The 15,537-nt window shown below is 40.6% G+C and overlaps 1 long non-coding RNA gene across 2 annotated transcripts in view; it reads right to left on the reverse strand.

Annotated features, from left to right (window-relative positions):
* The window catches only part of LOC309368493, a 74,088-nt gene extending 59,525 nt beyond the window's left edge, over window positions 1-14,563 (reverse strand). For both annotated transcript variants that reach the window (XR_014167784.1, XR_014167785.1), the window contains exons 1-2: window positions 14,490-14,563; window positions 12,391-12,498 (exon numbers count right to left, since the gene is read on the reverse strand). This is a non-coding gene — a long non-coding RNA (uncharacterized lncRNA). The remainder of the gene's footprint in view (window positions 1-12,390; window positions 12,499-14,489) is intronic.
* Window positions 14,564-15,537: the final 974 nt, after the last annotated feature.

A 15,537-nucleotide genomic window follows, 5' to 3' on the forward strand; every position in this document is an offset into this window, starting at 1 on the left:
TTCTGATCAGCAAGTCCTAGGCTCTGTGGTTTAACCCACAGTGCCACCCACGTCCTGTGAATTAGGTAGGTTTGCATTAAAAAGGGAACAAAAACAAATTTCTTCCCTATCCCTACTTGTGTCCATGTACACACAGGGAGAGAGACACCTAGCTAATAACTGCATTCCAACAACTCATTTCTGCTGGACTTTCCTTGACTTCTGCAACAATTTGCATCCCCCCCCCCCAAAAAAAAAATCCCCATGAAAATTCAGCAGCATTTTGTGCAAATTTCTAATATATATGTATTTGCAAGCAACTTTCCTAAATATAATGCATTTTTCAATGTTCACTAGTATATCCATTTGAAAACACTTTCCCCTAAAATAATGCATTTTTGTATACATTGTTTGGTGTATTTGTGGTGCATTAGCACAATTCAGAGAAGTGCAGATTATGGAGGACAGCTGTGTCTAGTCATGTATTGGTTTGAGAAGTATGCATTAGGTAGGCTCTAATTAAAATGCAAACAAAGTGGAATTTGTCTGCCATTCTTAGTGTAAGCAAATGAGAGCTAGTGCATATGTTCACACTCGATTTTCTTTTCTTTTCTTTTTTAAAGCACCCCAAACTCTCCCTGAAAAGTAAAAAGAGAAATAAAGTTGATTTATCAGGGATAGAACTTTCAGAAAAGGTAGTCATTTTAGTCTGCTTCTGGAAAAACAACAAATAATTTTGGTGTGCCTTAAAAATGAACACATTTACTAAGTTATCATGGACTAAAGTCCATTTTATAAGACATAAGTACCAGAAGACAGAGCCTGCCCTTATAAATTAGGACAGTTGGAATATATAAAGCAGCCATTTTGAAATTACTTGTCAAGGTGCTATAATGGAACTTTAATGGCTCCATGAAATGTTAACTTTCTGGGACATTTTTAAAAACCTGCTCTTTTTTCTTGATTCAGGACATAAAGTCTGCTTCTTAACCATTTCTAGAAAAAAATATAATATGCTCAGTAAATCAAACATTTGTGTAGATCACTAAGAACATTTGTGTACATTTCTCTCACTTTGTTTCAGCTCTTGTTGCTACAGAAGTTTGTTCCAATTGAGAAAAAGGTGCTTGTTCAGATATCCCTGCTGTTGTCATGTGTAAGTTTGCACACCTTGAGTTTCATTGTTGAATGCTTTATGCTATAACCATGCAAGGTGAGTCAGCCAGCAATTTTAATTTCCTTTGCAGTTTGTGGCTCTTGTTTCCTTCCTCATCACAACTATATTGGGTGCTATGTACAGTGCATTAGTTCCGTGCCCTTGTTTATCTAATTACTAGTTAAGACAATTGCATTAAAACTTAAAGCGTTTGCAGATGACTTAGTTCTGACATTACAGGAGCCAGAATCTAGTACGAAAAGAGTACTACAACTAATTCAAGATTTTGGTCGGGTGGCGGGATTTAAACTAAATAAGCAAAAAACCAAGGTGTTGGGAAAAAACTTGACAGATATTGAGTCGGAACGGTTTCAGAGAGAGACAGAGTTAACTGTGGTTAAGAAAGTTAAATACCTAGGGGTAAACATAACAGCAAAGAATTTGAGTCTGTTTAAAGATAATTATGAAAAATGTTGGTCTGAAATTAAGAGAGACTTGGATAGCTGGTCAAAATTGAAACTTTCATTGTTAGGTCGAATAGCTGCTATTAAGATGAATGTATTGCCAAAAATGTTATTTTTGTTTCAGACATTGCAGATTGTAGATAAAACGGAGTGCTTCCGGAAGTGGCAGAAAGATATCTCCAAATTTGTCTGGCAGGGCAAAAAGCCCAGAATTAAGTTTAAGATATTAACGGACGCAAAAGAAAGAGGGGGCTTTGCCCTGCCAGACTTAAAGTTGTACTATGAAGCCGCAGCTTTCTGCTGGCTAAAAGACTGGCTACTTCTGGAGGACACGGATGTGCTGGATTTGGAAGGTTTTAACAATGCATTTGGATGGCATGCATATTTATGGTACGACAAGGTTAAGATCAACAAGGTCTTTAAGAACCATATTGTCAGAAAAGCAATATTTAATGTCTGGACAAGATACAAAGACTTATTAGAAAACAAAACACCGAGGTGGCTGTCACCTTTGGAGGCTAAGGCCCGAAAAAGACCCAATATGGAGGCCAATTGGCCAAAATATTGGGAAATACTAGAAAGGGATGGAGACAATTGGAAACTGCAGAGCTTAGAGAAAATGAAAGATAAAGTGCGAGACTGGTTACACTATGCTCAGATTAAGGAAGTGTTTAAGATTGATAAAAAGTTAGGATTCCAGGTGGAGAAATCGAAACTGGAGACAGAACTGCTAGAACCTAAGACTAAGGTACTTTCAAAAATGTATAACTTGCTGCTGAAATGGAACACACAAGACGAATTGGTTAAATCGGCTATGATAAAGTGGGCTCAGGATATTGGGCACAACATTATGTTTGAGGACTGGGAAAGGTTATGGACCACCGGGCTGAACTTCACAGCATGTAATGCTCTGAAGGAAAATGTAATGAAAATGATATATAGATGGTACATGACCCCAGTGAAATTGGCTAAAATATACCATTCGTCTGATAACAAATGTTGGAAATGTAAGGAAAATGAAGGAACATTTTTTCACCTCTGGTGGACCTGCCCTAAAGTGAAGGCCTTTTGGGAAATGATATACAATGAGTTAAAAAAGGTATTTAAGTATACCTTCACCAAGAAACCAGAGGCCTTCCTTCTGGGCATGGTCGGCCAGAACGTGTTAAAGAAGGACAGAACATTTTTTATGTACGCTACAACGGCGGCAAGGATACTTATTGCTAAGAGCTGGAAAACCCAAGATTTACCCACACTGGAAGAATGGCAGATGCAGCTGATGGACTATATGCAACTGGCTGAGATGACTGGCAGAATCCGCGACCTGGGAGAGGAGAGGGTCGAAGAAGACTGGAAGAAATTTAAGACTTATTTACAAAAGTACTGTAATTTGGTTGAATCCTAACAAGGAAGCCAGAGTAGAAATAACTGTCTACCATTAAATTATAATTTTTTATTGGAGTTTAACCTAAATATTGCATTTAAGAGCATAAACAAGATGATAATTTGCTTGAAAAATTCGTTTTTAATGATGAAAGTGGAAGCGGGAGACGTGAGGGAGTCCGCAATAGAATGAAAGGATGTTATGAAACCTATTCTGTTTGTTAAATATGTATCTGTAAAAAATCTTAATAAAAATTTTTATAAAAAAAAAAAAAAAAGACAATTGCATTGTTTTATAGAAGCTACAAATGGGATCGTCTTTAACGAGCATCCTGGTTGTGCATGGGCCCCTGAGACAACCCCTGCCAGGTCGAAGGTGCTGGGCGTGGCCCAGGCCTTATCTGTATGGTCCCACAATCATACCAGGCTATTTGAGCCAATCACTGCATGTGGCGTGATTGGTGGGGGCCTATAAAATCGGCAGCGCAATGTGGCTGAGGCAATTGCTTTGCGCTGCCGAGCACCTACCCTCCCCTCCCTATTTGTAGATGCTGCTGCTTTGGCCTTGCTTCAGATATTGGTTGGTTGCCTGTTTCAGAACAGGGACCGGGTAGGAATTTTTCCATTTGGCAAATTGACAGTAGTTTTCACCTACCCCCTTAGCAATTGTCACAACTTTTTAAGGTTAGGCGGTTAGGCATTGGCTTAATGAAGTGTGTGGGAGGGGAGGTGCGGCCATCACCTGCCCCTCCATGAATAAGGGCATCCCAGTAAAGGTCCTGGATCTCGTCTGAAGTCCACTTGAGGGGCTAGGGCCATGCCAGGACCACAGGAACCCCGGGGTGAGCTTCAGTTGATCTTCATTGATGTTGCTCCCTCGTTTGGTGTTTGCCCTTTCAGACTACCAGCCAGAGGGGCAGGAGTCAGTTATAGTCTGTTGCCAATGCCTAAGCCAATACCACTCACTTTGCTGTAATCAATAAAGTTGTGGCCTAAATTTTGCCCATTAACATAAACCAAAGTTATTTGTCAGTGTAAAGTTATTTACTTGGGGAAGGGATTGGGGGCATTGGGGCGCAACCACAATCTTAATATACAAACCAACAGGCAACTGGCAGGGTCTCAAGGGGGGCAGCTCATCCTGAAAAGGGTTCCAAACACAAGGATTGAGATCTGGATTTGGAAACCCTTTGTGCAATGAACTGGGTTCTTTTAGACTCAGCAGATCACATACCAGCTCAGGAGCATGTTACCATGGGTGTTAGCCATATGCATTCCTGCAGGCCACATTGTATGTTCTACAGTGAATGCCTAAAGAGGACACTTAATTGGTAATATGCCCCAAAGTTCCATAAATATGCTTAGGATTGCACTGTTGAACCTATTTTGTCACAAATGAAATATTATGCTTTATTTGAAAAAAACACACCACAGAATTCTTTTTAAAAATGTATTCTTAACTTTTTCATCTCAGATCCATTAAAAGAAATTGTGGTCTCAGCCTTAGACAACAAAGAAATAAATGCAGGAACTGCCTACCCTGAAAACGAATGTTTAAGGTTCCTCTAAGATGATCTTTGTAGAAATGTTATAAATAACTGGAAATTCAACAAAAGCAGGGGATGTGGGAAGAAGTCAAGTAGTGGTCACAAATGTAAGACTTGAGGAGGAGAAAGCACTAATGTACAAAAATAAAGCACTTAAAAAACAAACAAAAATAAGAAGCTCTAAAAGCAAGGATTCTTAGTCAACCACAAGCGTTTCTAAGCTTTGTACTAGATGAAAAGAAGAGTATTCTTGAGGAAAAAGCCTGCCATTGTCATGTTCAGTATTGTTTCAACCCAAGAAAAATACTTCGGGAATCAAAACAGGGTGACATTTAAAATAAATAACTTTGGATTCTGCATAGACTATATTAAAAGAAAGTATTTTGGGGAGCTGAAAAGGCTTAGTTTGTATAAAGCTGAATTACAACAATGTGTGGAAGAAGAAACTTTTTCTTTGCATGGACATCTAACTGTTATGAAAGTTTAATTAAATCTTTTATTGAATTTGCATAGAACAGGCACAAGACTTACAAGACTTACATGCCAAAATGTACTGCTGCAATTAAATACTGACTGAATATATGAATAAGTAACAAATTATCTACATAGGGAAGCATATGTTTGGTTTTCTTTCTGGCCAATTTGTTACTACCGTATCAGATGTATTCTGGATGGTTTATTTATGAATTCTAGGACAAAAGGCACTACCTTGTAGAATTTGTCATTATTTTGTTATGCTGTAAATATCAGTAAGAATAGCAGCAACGCTTGTTATCTTTATACTGTAATTTGTAGAGATTAATTCCCATGTGATTTTTGCTGTACTTGTTAGTCTCAGAAACTACATTTTATTAATGCATTAAGTTATGTTCAGAATTTTATTTATGTTTTAGATTAGGATAAAAAAATCCCCATGATTTTATCTATGGATAAAATCAATTAAAATGCACTTCTGAAGAAATCATTAAAGGTTATAGTTATTTCCTAAAATTTATACACCACTTGATTGTAAAAAACAAAAACAAAACAGCGCTCAAAGCTGCTTAAAATCAGTCGTGTAGCCACCATAGTTACATTTAATGAATTCCATGCATGGGATGAAAAAAAGCTCCATTGAATTTTGGCCCATTTCCATGAACAATTCAAAGTCTCACACAGCTTGGGATACAGGAATACAGGAATGCCCTATACAGTACCAAGTAAGACAATTGGTCCAACTAACTCAATATTGTCTATGCTGACTGACAGGTTTCTAGATGAGAGTCTTTCCAGCCTGGATATGCAGGGACTGAACCTCAGACCTTGGGTCCACAAAGCATGATTTCTACTGCTGAGCTACAGACCTTCCTCAAGGATTCAGGTACTTGGGAAGCCCTCTCCTACTGCATGAATCTGCTTGGGTATTAAGACCAGCATCCAAAATCCCTGATAACCCTGACAAGGTAATGACTAGAGAGGGGGCCTTTTTAGCTGAGGCATCCCACATGTAGAATTTTCCCCTTGGAAAGACTCCTCTGCCCCCTATGCTATTACCTTTTAGGCACCAGGTTAATATATTTTTGCTTTCCCAGGCATTTTAAATTGCTGGTGCTGTATTATTATTGCTTGATGCTGCTGTTAAGGATTTCCCCATTATCTGTTGTTTTTATTTGTTGCTGTTTTTCAATTCTGTTTTGTGAACTGCCCTTTTTTTAAAGAAAGGAGCAGTCTATAAATCTTTCTAAATAACGAAAGGAATTTAGGAAGCACTTCACATCCAAGCTGGGATAAGTGGAGTTTGGAGCAGGAAGATCTTTGACTGAGCCTGGGCTGGACCAGGGCTATGCCAGCTGAAGTCTCTGATCCTGACTCAGCTGGAGATATACTGAGGTAAGTCTCCAATCACAGCTCAGCTGGGCTCAGGTGAGGCCAGGATAAATCCTTAAAAAGGATCTTTCTGGGGGTGTAACAGGATGGGACAAGGCATGGGGAAGATTTTTCCTTATTCCAAACTTGGTTCAGTTCAGTCATGTGACCTAGCAACCCAACAGCAACGAAACCCCCCAAAGTGTCAGTGTAAGTTCTGTTGCACTGCGTTAAAATAAAAGCTTGCAGGGCTTGGACCAGCTCAACTTGCCCCTGAATGGAGTTTGGAGTGGGCAAGTTGCCCTGACATAATTTACCTTGCTGTAAATTATGCTGGTTTCCTGTAGTTTGGATTCCCTGTCAGTGCTGCAACCCCCTTTGAGTTCCTGATCTAGGAGTAAGATACAGTATAAACAAAAAAAAATTTCCTTCCAGTAGCACCTTAAAGACCAACTAAGTTAGCTCTTGGTATGAGCTTTCGTGTGCATGCTCATACCAAGAACTAACTTAGTTGGTCTTTAAGGTGCTACTGGAAGGATTTTTTTTTTGTTTTGACTATGGCAGACCAACACGGCTACCTATCTATACAGTATAAAGTTGACATTATTGTGAGATGTCTGCACATTCTAAAGGACTATTTTCAAGTGAGGTCTGCAGCACAAAATTAAGAATGGGAAAATGTATTAATTTTAAGAGAACTAAAAGTGATATCAGAGAGTCAATAGCCCCATGATGTAGATATATTACTTTTGTTCCATTGTTACCTCGAGTCAAATAGATTTCCCCACTTCATCAAAGACAAATGTTGGATGACAATGCACATCAGAAACACTGATTTCTCCTTCAACTTTGAAAAACAACAACCCACCAACACCTATTGTTTCTGCTGCTTTATGTGTTATAGCTAAAGTGGCTCAGACCTGAGACGATGAATCTTAAAACTTAAGAAAATCAGAACTAAAAACACCCACAATCCTCTCAGTTCAGAAAGTAATAAAAATTGCAATTCTCATAGGAAAATGCTTTCAGAAAATGTAAGAAATCACTTCTCTCTCTCTCTGAAGCTTAACTCTTATTAATCATTCCATTCAGACATTGCTGTTGTGTATCTAATATGCCAAATGTATTTCAATTATTTAGTAGCTGTAATATTGTATTTATTTTATCCTGCACCTCTATTGTCTGTGATTGTGATTGAGTATTGCTAATGCACAAAAGGTTTCCTACTGCTTTGATGTTTTGCTTAGCGATTCTCAAAACCCTTTCATTTTTGCAGGTTGTAGAGAAGTGTTGCTTAAATTTGTGAGGGTTTTAAAAGCCTCTTGTAATCAGACACAAAGTTAGGAAAATGGGATGGAAATGACTGAAGCCATTTTTATAGGTACAAAAATCCACTGAGACAGAAAGACCTGCTAGCCCACAGGCAGTGTTATTTTTCTAGAACTGACCATGACCCCTTCCCTCGTTCTCTTAGAATGGCAATGGCGCCTATCTGAGTGGTGCTGGAAAAAAGCCCTGCCCACAGGTATATCACTCAACAATCTTTACTAATATTATACACTGGATAAAGCAAAAAAAAGGGGGGAGGAATTACTTGAGAGTATTTCTAGAACTAGGCACGCATGGGTCTGTTTCTCTAAATAAACTTGTGTAGGATTGAGCTGAATGATACAAAAAGGGTTTCAAAAGGTGCATTCCACCTTGAGAACAGCAATGAGGGGGTTAAAGGGACCTAGAGGCTCTCCATTAAAAAGAAAAATACACAAGTGCTCATATTTCTGGATCAAAGCCGAAGTGTTTGGAAAGATGTTAATAGTGAAGCACCTGGATCACCATGTTTTTATGGGTGTAGCTGCATTTGCCAGGTAATTTAATATGGCTCATTCACATCTGTCATTTCAATTTTTGAAGTCCTATTAAAAATGGAGCGTTCTCTGTCAGGCAGAGAGTGCACGGATATGGTTCAGCTGCTGCCTAGCTTATGGGATTTGAAGATTGGACTACGTATATTGAATGTGTACAGAAACAGTATTTATATGTCAATAGCAAATATGGATGCTAAATTAACTATACCAGAAGCTTTGGCAACCATCCGGTAATGCTCCAGCTCTGACTTTGCTCCTCAGTTATTTTTCCCTCTAGTTTCTGAAATGGGGACGTGAGCGGAGAGAATAGGAAATATAATCAATGCTGTTGGGACTGTTCTTCTGTTGTGAACTAATACTAATTGTATGAAAAAAAACTTCCCATGAAAATTCATGTGATAAAGAAATGATGTAGGTCCATTCTTGGAACAGTTTGCAGTTTTCATCTGAACCTGGGTAGATTTCCATGATTGTGTCCTACTGCATAAATTGAGGTTTCTCCTTAATTTATATCAGATATAAATTGGCATTATTGAGGGACCAGCTGCCATTGGTCTTGAGAGTTGAGAGGTCATCAAACAGCAGCCATTTCAGCAGGTTTCCTGAACTGTTTCCATCCCAATGGGTTATTATAAGAATTGCCGCTTTTGAGAATATGGGCTTCATCTTGCTGCTTTCTCTTCCCTCCCCATTTTCCCCCTTTGTGTGCCGTGTCTATCAGTATACTATGGAATTCTGCAACCCACTCTGAGAGTGCTCTTTAAATAAATGCATATTTCAGATTTGAATTTGGTTCCACTAATGCCCAGTGCTTGAGAGCACATGTGCTTAGCTGCTTTTATAGTGCTTATGTCTGTGGCTGCCTTTCTTGTCTATAGGGCTGCCATACACCTGAATTTTCAAATTTAAATAACAATTTGACACACAGCTGTGAGGCATTTGCGAGCTTTTTTGCAGAGAAGGTCCTGTTGCTCCGCCATGACCTCCCTGCCAATTTGGATACAATAAAGGAACTGGAGGCCCCTCGACTGTCCTCGGGTCCAGTATTGGACCACTTTGACCGGATATCCCCAGCCTATGTGGACAGACTCCTCCGAGCTGGAAAGCCCACCACTTGTCCTCTTGACCCGTGCCCGTCCTGGCTGATTAGAGCGTGTCCAGATGAGGTGCGGGCCCCTCTGGGAGATATCATCAATTTGTCCCTTGGCACCGGGACATTCCCAGGGGAACTGAAGGAGGCAGTGGTGCGCCCGCTTTTAAAGAAAACATCATTAGATCCCTTAGATCTATCCAATTACCGCCCGGTTTTGAATCTTCCATTCCTGGGTAAGGTGATTGAGAGAGCGGTTGCTGAACAGCTTGGTAGGTTTCTGGATGAAACATCGGCTCTGGATCCATTCCAGTCCAGCTTCCGCGCTGGTCATGGGTCCGAGACGGCTCTGGTTGCCCTAACAGATGATCTCTGCAGGCAGCTGGATCGAGGCGGGTCGGGGCTGCTGATTCTTCTAGACCTGTCAGCAGCCTTCGACATGGTCGATCACAAACTCCTGGACCACCGCCTTGCCGACGTGGGGATCCAGGGCACAGTCCTTCAATGGCTGCGCTCGTTTCTCTGGTCGGGGACAGAGGGTGGCGCTTGGGAGGGAATTGTCATCCCGCCACTCCTTGGTGTGTGGAGTGCCCTAGGGTGCGATACTCTCCCCAATGCTTTTTAACATCTTTATGTGCCCCCTTGCCCAGCTTGTCTGGAGATTTGGGCTGGGCTGCCATCAGTATGCTGATGACACCCAACTCTATCTGTTGATGGATGGCCATCCTGACTCGGCCCCAGGCACACTGATCAGATGTTTGGAAGCTGTGGCTGGATGGTTACGTGGGAGCCGGTTGAAGTTAAATCCTTCGAAGACAGAGGTCCTCTGCCTGGGATGGGACGATATGGGATTGAGGGGGCAACTCCCATCTCTTGCGGGGGTGCAATTAGTGCCAGCACCGTCCGTTAAGAGTTTGGGTGTAATCTTCGATACCTCCCTCTCCATGGAGGCACAGATTGCAGCTATAACAAAGGCGGCATTTTTTCATCTCCACCAAGCTAAGCAGTTGGCTCCTTACCTCTCTCGCCTTGACCTAGCCACTGCGATCCATGCGACGGTCTCCATGGAGGCACAGATTGCAGCTATAACAAAGGCGGCATTTTTTCATCTCCACCAAGCTAAGCAGTTGGCTCCTTACCTCTCTCGCCTTGACCTAGCCACTGCGATCCATGCGACGGTCACCTCCAGACTGGATTATTGTAACTCGCTGGTTTTAACCTTGAGTCCTATACGGCCTAGGACCCTCGTACCTAGGGGACCGCCTCTCCTAGTATGCCCCACCGAGGAACTTATGGTCTTCAAATAAAAACATCTTGAAGGTCCCAGGCCACAGAGAGTTTAGGCTGGCCTCAACTAGAGCCAGGTTTTTTTTTGCTGCGGCTCCAACCTGGTGGAACGCTCTGTCACAAGAGACTAGGGCCCTGCAGGACTTGACATCTTTCCACAGGGCCTGCAAGACAGAGCTGTTCCACCAGGCCTTTGGTCAAGGTGCAGCCTGACTCCCTCCTTTGGCAATCTTTACAAAACTTTAGTTTATGGTTGCCATCAATTTTGATTTTAATTAATTTTTATAATGTTTTTATAATGTTGCACTGTTTTATTGTTGTTAGCCGCCCTGAGCCCGGCTTCGGCTGGGGAGGGCGGGATATGAATAAAATTTATTATTATTATTATTATTATTATTATTATTATTATTATTATTATTATTACTATTACTATTTTCCCAGACAGTACTGAGATTTCAAAGGTAGGATTCACATCCAGGGTGAGGTGGGATTGACATCCGAAAGGCGGCGCTCTGTCCTGGATCTTAGGCAAGTCAATCAAAAAACTGCAATTTTTTGGCATTTTTTTTTGGGGGGGGAAGCTCAAGAATTTTGGGGTCTTCTTAAAAACAACCCTCAGCAACTTTTGTGATGTTGTGATATCCTATCAGTAGGATAGACCCTATTGTCTATCCTAACCTCTTTCACTGCTTGGAAAAAAGGATATTTCCCTTGAGGAGAGAGTTTTGAATCCTTGTTCCAGGAAGAACTTTGTATGCTTTCAGCAGGCCTCTGGCCTTCACATTTACTTTGTGCTCTAAAGCAGAGCTTGAGTGGAACATATGATGATTCAAATCTTGGGATACCTTGGGATGAGCAATACTGGAGTCATTGCTGGCTGTGTTGCTGGGGCTGATGGACCATCTTGTATATTTCCTGTGTGTTTTGTGTTTGTCTGATGTCAGTGTGTGCTTTAGGATGATGTGCCTATTGTAATTAATTCATTTTTTGCCTCCATGTATGGGGGCATAATTTGTTTGTTTTATTTATTTATACAAGTATTTATAGACCACCTTTTCGAAAACACTAGGGTGGTGTACAGCAGCATAAAAGACATTCAAAAGCAACACAGAAGGATAATTAAAATTTTAAGCAACTGCCTAGGCCTGTCTGTGTAAGAATGTCTTCAAGAGGAACCTGAAAGTCACAAGTAAGGATGCTGTTCCACCATCATAGCAGCAGCAGCTCTCCATCTCCCCAAGTGAAAATTGAGCATAGGATTGTTCTGTCCATTCCTCATGGCCTTTTAAAAGTCATCCTGCTTTCTTTTCCTTAGTATTATCACAAACAACAATAATTTATCAGAGGCTGATGACTATCCAGAAACATAATTAATCATGATTATCTATGTCATGCCTAATTATGGAGAGCTATCCCTGGGGACAGACTCCACTTACGTTCTGAAACCTTCAGACTGTAATGATTTCCCATTGTATTGTAAATATTCTTGGTTCACACTCACAGAAATATAGAGTGTATTTATGGTGCCAGGGGTCAAAAGAATACAATTAAGCGGTATACAATTAAGTGTGAGTACCCCATGTATTTAAAGAATACATACTTCATTTCTGGAAAGTTTAATTTGTATTCTTCACACATGGAAATATAAAGAATATTTTTCTATTATAGTTTTCCATGTGGGATTGTGCTTAGCTAAATCTGAAGAGATGATTTTCATTCTGTGACTTTAGTGCAAAGTAGATTAAAAGTTAGGGAGGGGTGAATTAAATCTTACCCGCAGGGTACCAATTCTCAAAAACATGTTCATTCCAAAGATGTGAAAGATATTTTTTTTCCAGAAGGAATCTAATTTCTGCTAAGGAGAAAATGGCTTCTGGTATAGCTGAAGAGAAGAAGAAGAAGAAAACTTTAGATAAAATCCTGACATTATATAACCCAGTAAATAAAATGGAATAGAGATGTGTACAATTATTAAGAAGATGCATATAGGTTTACATGTGAGCAATTACATCCCTGGGTGATAAAAAAGCTGAACACGTTTTCATTCAAGAAGAAAAACACTAAAATTGTGCTTGAAATGTAAGGACCACAAAACACAAGCTGCCTATTTGGTTTGTTATTGAAAAGCATACCACACAACAAAGTCATTCCAGAAAAAATGAAAAAATGAAGAACTATTTATTTTTACAAGCCAAGGTGGGTCTCTGAAGGGACATTGTTTCAGCACTGCTATAACCAAAGGCGATGTTCTAAGGCAGAGAGATTTACATAATAGATTTGTAGAACTATGTTGGAATGCCTGCTGTTGTACTTGATTTCTCAGGCTAGCTAAAGTTAGAATTAAGCTCATTGATTGTACTTCTTTTTAAAAAAGAGGAACTTTTTTTTTTTACTTCCTCATGTAGCCTAATAAGCTGTCAAGGCACCCCCATCTCCTTAATGTCAGTGGAGACAAAATTACAATGAAAACCCAAAGGGGGGGGGGAGAGACAACTTTTCTAGCTTAGGTCATCCAAGGATGACCATAGACCAGTGTAGATGACTGCAGTCAGGGAAAACTGAATACACAGAAGGAAGAAGCAGATCACTGCATGGAGCCACTATGCTAGCTTCCTGGCAGGTGGGTCATATTGCTGACTGGGAGGTACCACTGTGCTCTCACGGGAAATGTTTTTTCTGGGACACTTGCAGGGTATGCCATTAGAGCAAAAAGGGAGTCACCACCCTATCAATCTTAGGCTGCCTTCAGCTGAGTCAACCGTATCAAAACATTTGCTTTAGCTACAGCATAACTTCCTCACATAGCCTTGAATATTTCACTGCTGGGCCTTGTTTTTCCTGCTACAATTCCCAAACCTCTGCAGGCTTTGACTGTATGTAACCCTCAATAAAACAAAATAAGAGAAATATTCCCTTCAATTATTCATCGTGTTTAAATATTAAGGAAAACAATGAAGATTCATTATTTTAAAATGTTAAAAGGGAACATTCCTGTTAGAGTTCAAAATCAACGAAGCATTCTCTCTTCAAAGGAGTAGGTAGATAATGCATTTAAATGGTTTGCCCCCACTTAACATATGGCTGGCAGGCAAGTCTCAGTGACCTTCCTGGTTGTTGTTTAAAACAGCATCTTTATATGAGGCAATGGAGTAAGAAACCTGCTTGTGCAAAGCACTGGTCTCTGTCTCAAATGCACAATCATCTTTGAAATCATTCAAACACCTGCCTTGTGGAATGTGAGAGGTTGGCTTTTGCCTCCTGCTCATGAAAATGACTAATACTCTTTTGCATTAGAAAGTCATAATGTCACCCTCATTATTTGGGAAGGGTGCCCCATGTTTGGCAACGTCTAAGGGTTGCATCCAACAGAGAGTGTTATGTACTGAGTTGAATAGGATCCAAAAGGCAGCAGTCTGATTGGTCCTAGAACAATAGGTTTCAGAATGCAGCAGTCTGGTTGGTCCACAGGAGCCACCCAATCCAGCTCCAGGTGGAAGTGAATCCGCAACCTGATTGGCCTACAGGTGAATCCCGGAATTAGCCAATCACGTGGGGCCCATTGTGTAAATAATGTATATAATGCAGACATTCTGGGGGAACTTCAATTCCTCCTCACCACTATGAGCTGAATAAAGATCATGAAGTCCACTCTCGACTTTGAGTATATTTCAGAGAGCAACGTGAATGTTCTGTCAGTGCAAATATTTCTGCTTGTGCAATGGAACTTCCTCCCTCCCCCTGCCATGCACCCTCTAAATGAGTTCTGGGGGTTCCCTCAACCCTTTGGAACAGAGTTGGGGAGAGTGTGGGGAGCACAGATATGGCAAAGACCTCTGTTATCATGCCTATATGAGGACCTTTAAAATTACTTACCACAGCACAATGATGAAGCACTTCCTGTGCCACTGCTGTAACATGTAAATGGAGCCCCATGGAAGGGACTCTCTGAGCATGGAATGCAACTGACTGAAGAACCTGTTGCTTTCTATTTGGATTTGAGCTAGGATTCCAGAATGTGAAGCAGACTTTTTGTGTTTGACGATCTTACATAGAGGGCAGTTATCATGAACAGGCAGAGCACAGAAGAATTATTTCTGTAAAATAAAGGCATGATGTGAAGGGAGCCATAGCAGTCACGAGGAACAAAAACAGCAACGTGAAACTAAACAGAAGAGGAAGAGGAAGGAAGGAATAGTTAGGTTAAATAAATTAGATTAAATATTATTTTTATGCTGCTTTGCAGCCAACCCCCCCCCCTAATTCTTATTTAAAACTTCAGAATAAACACTTCAGCTAGAAATAGAGGACCTCATTTTTAAATAAAAAAATAAAATCCTCCTTAGGAAAAAAATGCAGCTGGTCTTCCACCCCCACTCCAGAGCCCCTTTCTGATTATTTCTTTTCCCCATTGCCTTTGAGGTGAATGAGATGTAGCCTGTCAATTTGCGTCTGTCAGACTTTGTGGCCTTGAGGCCAGACTACCTGTGACTGAGGGAATCAATGCACGTTTTTGTCATTGATTGCAAGAGAACCTGGATTAAATCCATTATGCTTAAAATTGACACTCTTTTCTTGTTGAGTATGATGAATAGTGTTTGGTGGGAGTTGGGGTGAGGGGAAACACCTCCCACATTGTCCTTCCAACAGGCCATGCTTTCAAAGAGTGAAGAAATGAACCATACTATTAGGGAGAGTGATGCAGCTGTCTAAGTCTGAAGTATTATGAAAGGGCAGCAAGTTGTTAGTTCTTTAATTTATTTTCATTGGTTGTTGTTTTTTTACCTCCTAAGGAAGCATTTGTGGGATTTTCTGTCAAAATAGCTGGGGTAGCCTTGGGTTCTATGACTATGCCCTTGAAGGGGGGACATAATTTGCTATTCCACCTCGACCATGAACACGAAAGGTGTGCAAGGCTGTCTCA

Source organism: Podarcis melisellensis, assembly GCF_964234715.1.
Source record: "Podarcis melisellensis genome assembly, chromosome: 4".
Classification (NCBI taxonomy): domain Eukaryota; kingdom Metazoa; phylum Chordata; class Lepidosauria; order Squamata; family Lacertidae; genus Podarcis; species Podarcis melisellensis.